Genomic DNA, 8,576 nt, shown 5'->3' on the forward strand with positions numbered 1-8,576 from the left:
CTAAATCAGTGCGGTATATACTGCATGTCAGATTCCATCAAATCACATTTTCCTGCCACGCAAAAACAAATAACCCATTTAGAAGTTCAATTTACAATTTGTAAATGGACTAAGTGGATGTTCAAGTAATGTAAAACGCCCTGTATTTATTTATTCTAGCTCTGTACACCTATTACACATCACCAGATTTAGTCCTCCAGCAGCATAGTGCTGAGTTGAACTGTAGCCACATCTTCCATTTAACCAACATATCTGTCCTCTTTTTTCTTTAACTTACATCATTGTATGTATTTTTTTTAATGTGCACCTTTAAAATCGAGCAAGCTGTAACAACAGTGCAGGGTGAGAATATGGTAACATTGATTTTTGACCTCATTCATTAGCACTGTAGAAGAGAAACCTTAATGCAGGGCCAGAACTAGGGGAAGGCAGAAGAGAGGTGTACCTAGGGTGCAACAAAGGGGCAGTGCTACACATGTACCTCGTTTGTCGCCTACCCCTAGTCTGGACCCTTGTGTCTCCACCATCATTGTCCTCTAATGTCCCGCTTTCACCGCCACCTTGTTAAAAGAACATTTGTACGGGGAGGGCTAAGTGGCCAGCCTGGTTGCCTATGGTGCCCGCCCAGCTGTCCTGATGAGGCACTGCTGTTAATAAGGGTACGGTAGATATTTTTGGTTCATGTATTGAGACTAACAAGCTCAGAGGCTGCAGACTAACAGATCATTGCCCTGTTTCTTGCACATCTGAGATGTGAGCTACAATGCAGTTTGACTAAAAAGGTAGATACCTAACCTTCCTCCCCCATTCATATAGTGGTGGAATCCTGATAATTTGAATAGGTAAGTTGATGCACATCACACAGAAAGGTTGAGGAGATACAAGAGGGCTCATTTATGATTTGATAGGCAGTGTGCAAAAATGTGCGCGGTCACATACTTCCAGGTGTCATGGAGGCACCCATATCTACTACACTACCAAATCATAAAATAAGTACAGATAGATGCCAAACTTATGCTGATTCTGTTGAAATATATTTAATTAGATCTTGATATACCTGTATTTGTACAGAATCAGCAAATGTTAAGGCCCCTTCAGTGCAAAAATAAGAAGATATTCCATACATTATTTTTACACTTGCTAAACACAAGCATAACCCTATGCAACTTAGATGGTGTGTCCTGGAGGAGGCAATATTGGACAGGAGAGGTGGTGATAGACAGAGGAAGCTATTGCAAATTGAGGGTAAAAGGATTAAAAGATTGAATACTTTAACCCCTGACGGACTAAATTACTTTTGGAGTTAAAAACCATACCTATGACACTGATTCACTTTTTTTCTATTATTACAGGTCTTGAATATAGAAAACACCAGCAGCATAGAAGCACTAAGGTTAATGTAAGACTATTTAATCACTGCTGTTATTTAGTACTTTCTGCAGGTTCTAAATATAGCAAACATAAGGAGGTTAGAAAATCAACTACTGTATGTAGAGTATTCTGTTGCAACATAGTTTATTATCCTTATGCTACATTGTGTGATGGTGTCATTGGGCATGATGTCACAGACCCAAATATTAAGTGACATAGGCCTAGTACAAAAAGGGAGCTCTTTGTTTACTGGTCAGTCATTGACAGGTTTTGTGAACGTCAGGGTTCTCTTGTACCTAAGCTTGCTGCGCCTGCAGTAGTAGCTGCAACGAGAACACAATGAAGTAGGCACGAGAAACATAGGTGCAAGGGCTTTATCCATGCCACTTTGCCATTCACAAACCTGGAGCTATGCTCCATGCTCTATGCTTATTCAGGAAGAATCAGGGGTATTTTGACTGTAGATTATGTTGCACCAATTGATGAGGATGGCATGCAGACTTATAGGTTGCATTTGGTTATGTATATTATTGTATTTCTAATCAAAGGGCACTTGTTTCACAAATTTCACAGACTCAGCATGAATCCTGAAAAACATGGAAAACATAATGTACTAATAAGATGAATATTATTGCCAGTGTTGCTGCCTCTAAAGACTCCTTCTCTGGAAAAACTTAGGATCATTTATTAAGTTTGTAAAATTCACTACATATTTTGGCACTGCATTCACTATTTTTTTTTTATAAAACAGTCATTAACTTCTGCTTCATAAATTGCTGTACTGTTCATAAACTTGAAATAAGATTACATCCACAGCCTGATGCCCTCTGGGCAGAAGAATAGGCATGAAACTGTGATCAAGTATCAAAGAGTCTATTACATCCTGACATGCTGAATATTTGGTACAGGTACAGGATCCATTATCCCAAATCCTGTTATCCATAAAACTCTGAATGACGGGAAGGGCATCTCTCATGCACTCTATTTTAATCAAATAATTCATATTGGATGCAAGACAATCCTACTGGGTTTATTAATATTTAAATGATTTTTAGTAGACTCAAGGTATGGAGATCCAAATTATGGAACAACCCCTTATCTTGAAAACCCCAGGTCTGTGCATTTTAGATAACAGGTACCATACCTGTATTGATTTTGTTATTAGGGTGCCATTTAAAAACTTTAGTGGTTGAACGTGATGGACATATGTCTTTTTTCAACCTAACTTACTATGTTACTATGTAGCGATGAGCACATTTTTTTTGCCAGGCATGAACTGACAGCGAAATTCCACATTTCACCTTGCAACTGCAGCAAATATTCACCACAACAAAAAAATTATCATGAAAAAATGCCCATTGACTTTAATATACTTAGGGGCCGATTTACTAATCCACGAACGGATCGAAAGCGTCCAAATGCGTTTTTTTCATAATGATCGGAATTTTGCGTTTTTTCCGTCGCTGTTGCGACTTTTTCGTAAAATGTTGTGACAATTCGTGCAAGTCGTAACGGCTATGAAAAAGTCGCAACAATTTGCGCAAGTCGTACCGGCTACGAAAAAGTCTCAACAATTCACGAAAAGGTCGCAATGGTGACGAAAAAATTGCAAAAATACGAAAAAGTCGCAAAATGTTCGTTTCCAATCCGATTTTTTCCCATTCGGATTTGGGGATTAGTAAATCAGCCCCTTAGAGTGAGAAAAAAGGTGCACACATAAAAAAAAAGTTACATACGTAAAAAAAATAAAAATTGCCAAACAGATTCGCTTATTACTAAAATATATAAATCACCAAGATCATGTTAACCAAATTGTTCCAAAATAAAGAGTAAATTCTAATGAAAAAAACAATGCAACAATCAGTAAATATAAAGTGAAAACTGTATTCTCTATTATTTCAGCAAGCTTACTAAATGGCCCAGTCCATTCTACCTCTTAACTATATACTTGAGATTGAATATTCTGTTTTTCCATTTTTCAGTTATTGCTTATGCATGTTTGTCTATGCTCCATATGCTGCAGACCTCAGTTTAGAAAACCTCCTTCCTTTAAGTTAAAATTATGCTGTAGAGGCAAAAATAAATGTTTTCCTCCCTTGCAAAATGCAAATGTGTGTTTTTAAAATAAATAAGAATTGGTTCAAAATAACAAGCTTTCTTTTTTCTTTTACTATCTTTAGCCCTACTGAACCTGAACCACAATTCCTCTTGAGGCTAAACCTATGATATATTAAGTTTCAAGTGCACATTCTCATTAATCCTGAGCCGATTTATTAACATAGATTCACCGCTTCCACAAGCTATATTTTGTTTGATACACTGTGCCAAAAATCCAGGTTACCGGCTATTTAGCAAAGAAAAAACATATATTCTTCAAACACTTATTGGAATCAACACAGAAAGCAAAAGTACAAATAAACCAGTTGATTTCATACAAAAGTATGAGTGTGCTCTTTTAGCAATCTAGAGGTCAGTCCCACTTGTTTTGCTACATTTATTTGCTACAAATAAATAGAGAACGTTTATTGTAGCCCAATTTATGTAGCGATAGAAGTATAATTCTTGCTGTGGACACATGTGTGCAGGTTACACGTTGTTTAACCACATTTATATGTGCCCTTGAATAGCAGGTCCTTTCTCAGAGGTAGCCATACTAGGAGCACCTTACCTAGGGTTTTAATTTCCTAATTAGAAATTTGCAGCCATTATCTAATATAGTCCCTAAAACCAGATCAGTTTGAAGGACAGAAAGAGTCTTCCTTATAATTTTCTTTATCAGCAGGGCTAGGCTGCGCTCAGGGCCCCCATCAGAAATCACGGGGCCCCTCACAACACAATTTTCTGGGCCCCCTCCTCCTCCAACGCCCCGTCCTCCAATGGCCTGTCCCCCAGAGACCCCTCCCATCAGTGCAAAGGACACACAGACATTGGAAGCCAGGCCCCCCCCCCAAAACATTGGTAGCCAGCAGTTACGTTTTGCATTGGTGCCAGGGCAGGGACCCCCTAAAACAGTGGTGGTCCTCCCCCAGTGTCCCCATACTATGGGCCGCTCCACACTGCAGCATCCTCCAGCTCCCCCCAACATCCTTCAGCTGCCCCCAGTGTCCTCCCCAACATCCTCCAGCTCCCCCCAGCATCTTCCCCAACATCCTCCAGCTCCCCCCAACATCCTTCTGCTCCCCTCAGCGTCCTCCCCAACATCCTCCAGCTCTCCTTAGCATCCTCCCCAACATCCTTCAGCTCCCCTCTGCGTCCTCCCCAACATCCTCACATCATGCAGCTCCCCTCAGCTTCCTCCCCCACCCCTCCTGCTCGCATGCCTGCTTCCTCTGCCTGTGTCCCCCATCTCTCCGCTGCAGCTTCTCTTTTATTAGGTTGCGCCCCGTGCGTGCTGACGTCTTGCATATGCACGGGTGCAACCAATAAAATTACCCGCTGACCACCAATGAACCGAGGGCCTGTAACGCTTTAAAGGGGCCGGTGCTTAAAAACTGTATCACGGCTGTGCCCCCTGATGGTGGCCCTGGCTGCGCATAATCCAAGAGGCAGGGGAAGACACATAGGCATTCCCCCACCCCTTATTAGCTCCCTAGCTTGCACATCTTCAAATGGAGTAGGAGGTGCAGTCCACATCAGGACCTCCTGATGTGGGCACGCACTAAGGGGAACACACTCGAGCACTTGCACCCAGGGGTACAGTAAATACCTTTAAATGTATACTCATTCATACTCAAAAGCATCTGGACGCCTGACTGAAAAACATCTCATTCCCAACCCATTCAATATCTTCCACTCCATCTAAGCAAACTAACTGTGTATGGACATTTCTTTGTGCACAGAGATCATTTGACACAGTTGTAGAAGAAAACTTTTCTAATTCTATTTCAGATTTTAATTTAAATTTTACATTATATTTTCACACTTCACATGATAAACAATAAGATACATTTTTCTCACTTGAATCTTACTTAAAGTAGATGGCACAGTTGTTGTATTATGTAGTGCCACCTGTATCAGCAATAATGGCTGTGCCTTAAAGGAAGAGTAACACCAAAAAATGGAAATGTATGAAAGTTATTAAACTATAATGTACTGGTGCCCTGCACTTGTTTCAGAAAGACTACTATAGTTTATTTATAAACCCTGCTGTATAGCCATGGGGGCAGCCATTTAAAAGGAGAAAAGACAGGTTACATAGCACATACACTTTTTTTTGGTGTTACTGTTCCTTTAAATAGCCAATTCCAGTAATTTGAAGGGATGTCCACATACTTTTAGCCATATAGTGTATATTTACACATGGGGTTTGTTAAGAAATAACCTTAATTCAGTTATTTAGCCGTGGGCATTCTAGAATGCTTACAGAAGGACTGGTGTACCAATTTGTAAATTTATACAAAAAAAATTAGTTTACTTGACTGGATTACTGGATGTCAAGAAACAGATATCCAGGAAGCTTTTTTTTTTTTTTAATTTAGGTTTCATCTGCTAATCAATAGTGGAGACAATGTTAGTGGGTTACAGGAAACTGTGACACTTGATAAGTACAGATACATTTCATTCAACACAAAAGTCTGATGGTTTAAGCTCTGAATTAGAAAGATTCATGTATTGTTATAAAAGTATAAGGAGAACTCTCTACGAAACACAGATGATCTTTCATACTGTTGAACTACAACAAAGTAATATGACAATAGATACTGTCTAGCATGCCAGAAGCAGGATGATAAAGACGTCAATTCAGATGCGGTAGAGTTGGTCGATACTTTGCTTATGTGGTATCAATTTTGTAGACCTTTAGGACCTTTTTGTTTTAAGATCTCTACAATAAAGACAAGTTTTAGTGGACCAAGGAGTGCGTGTCATTTTTCTTAAAATCAGTTTTGTAGAGTCTAGTAAATTGGGCAAACAAAGAAGTTAATTGGGCTATGGCTATGATTTGTGGGCTGGAGTTTATTCAGGGGTAACATTAAGGAAAGGTCATACATATTAGCAAAAGCAGGCAAAAATGTAATCCAAAAAATGTGTTTATTGCAAATATAATGTATATGTGCAGAATAGCTATGTCCCTGAGCTGTGGGAGGAGCTCTTAGAATAATTCTGCTACAGGGAAACAAGAAGTCATTCAAGGGCATTTTCTTTAAATGCTAAAGAGATATCAGCCAATGAGAAGCCAGTTAATGCTGACTGGTACTGTAATGACTGAGTCATGGGATCAAGTCTCACTGGGGATGCAAAACTTGGTAGTTAGAATTTGCAGCATTGCTATGGTTAAGGCAAGCCTTTGAATTGATTCTACTCAAATCATTTTTAAAAGAAAGCACTAGTGAATAAATAAACATGCTATTGTCTTTTTAACTTGGGAAAATATAGAATAGGAGTTTCAAAAAATATTATCCTTAGATGTAAAATATTTAATGGCCTAAAGTATCACATGGATATATTAATTAGTCGCACCACACAGGTGGTCACAAGAAGACTTGGAACCAAAAACTGTACCAGTTATGCCAATAGAGATACATTAGGGCAAACATAATACATATTTTTAAATTATTGGCAATCAACCCAATTTGGTTTTCCAAAAAATAAATAAACCAATAAATTACCACTTTAACATGTTCCTAAATTATCTGACGTTGGCTTGCCCTTGATGCACCTGTAGTTATGTCACTTCCTGACATAATGGAATATGTGCTCAACCAGCATGCACTTTCCCTGTAACACTTCACCCTTAGTGCCTAGCATTTCTTAAACTTAACAGGAACAGTAACACTAAAAAATAAAAACCTTTTAAAATAATTAAAATATAATGTACTGTTGCCCTGCACTGGTAAAAGTTGTGTGTTTGCTTCAGAAAGACTACTGTAGTTAATAGAAATAGCTGTTGTGTAGCCACGGGGGCAGCCATTTAAATTGAAAAAAGGAGAAAAGGCACAGGTTAAATAAGAAGATAACAGATAAACTGTGTAGAATACAATGGAAATCTGCTACTTATCTGTTATCTGTTTAGTAACCTGTGCCTTTTCTCCTTTTTTCAATTTAAATGGCTGCCCCCATGGCTACACAGCAGGGTATTTATATAAACTGCAGTAGTGTTTATGAAGCAAACACAGAACTTTTACCAGTGCAGGGAAATAGTACATAATATATTAATTATTTTTATACACTTTCATTTTTTGGTGTTACTGTTCCTTTAAAGGAACAGTAACACCAAAAAATGAAAGTGTTTTAAAGTAATTAAAATGTAATGTACAATTGCCCTGTGCTGGTAAAACTGGTAAGTTTGCAACAGAAACGCTACTATAGTTTATATAAATGAGCTGCTATGTCAACATGGGGGCAGCCATTGAAGTTGGGAAAAAGGAGAAAAGGCACAGGCACATAGCAGATAACAGATAAGCTTTGTAGAATATAATGGGGTTTTATCTGTTATCTACTAAGTAACCTGTGCCTTTTTTCCTGTAAATGGCTGCCCCCATGGCTACACAGAAGCTTTATTTATATAAACTATAGTAGTCTTTCTAAGGAAAACACACCAGTTGTACCAGTACAGGGCAGCATTACATTATATAGTAATTACTTTTATACACTTTCATTTTTTGGTGTTACTGTTCCTTTAAGATCTTAGCACTACTCAGTGCAGTTTGAAAAAAGGAAGTTTTTCAGCCTCTGTATTGAAGCTTCTTCATTTGGTGGTCAGCTTTGTACTCTTAAGATGCTCGTGTTTGTCATCATGGTAACATTTTCTGAACTGCTTCTTCCTGGAAAATGCAGATAAACATAGAAAAAATGGTATGAGGTAACTTATAATGACTTTGCAAAGGGCAGATTAGAGGAACTGTGACTTCTGTAGAAATGCTTTTTATGTACACCTGATACATCAAACCCACACTGCTGTTACAAAAAACTGTATTTATTTTCAATATATATTAACCCCTGAAGCATTAACAGTTTAATGTGTAGATCTAGAACATAATATAATTTTCTGTAGCTACAAATAAGTTAAGAAGAAGGCTTAAAATGGGTGGTTCACCTTTAAAGGAACAGTAACTCCAAAAAATGAAAGATCTTTAAAGTAATAAAAATATAATGCACTGTTGCCCTGCACTGGTAAAACTGGTGTGTTTGCTACAGTAACACTACTATAATTTATATAATAAGCTGCTGTGTAGCCATGGGGGCAGCCATTCAAGCTGGAAAGAAGG

This window comes from Xenopus tropicalis, chromosome 1 (assembly GCF_000004195.4).
Source record: "Xenopus tropicalis strain Nigerian chromosome 1, UCB_Xtro_10.0, whole genome shotgun sequence".
Lineage (NCBI taxonomy): Eukaryota > Metazoa > Chordata > Amphibia > Anura > Pipidae > Xenopus > Xenopus tropicalis.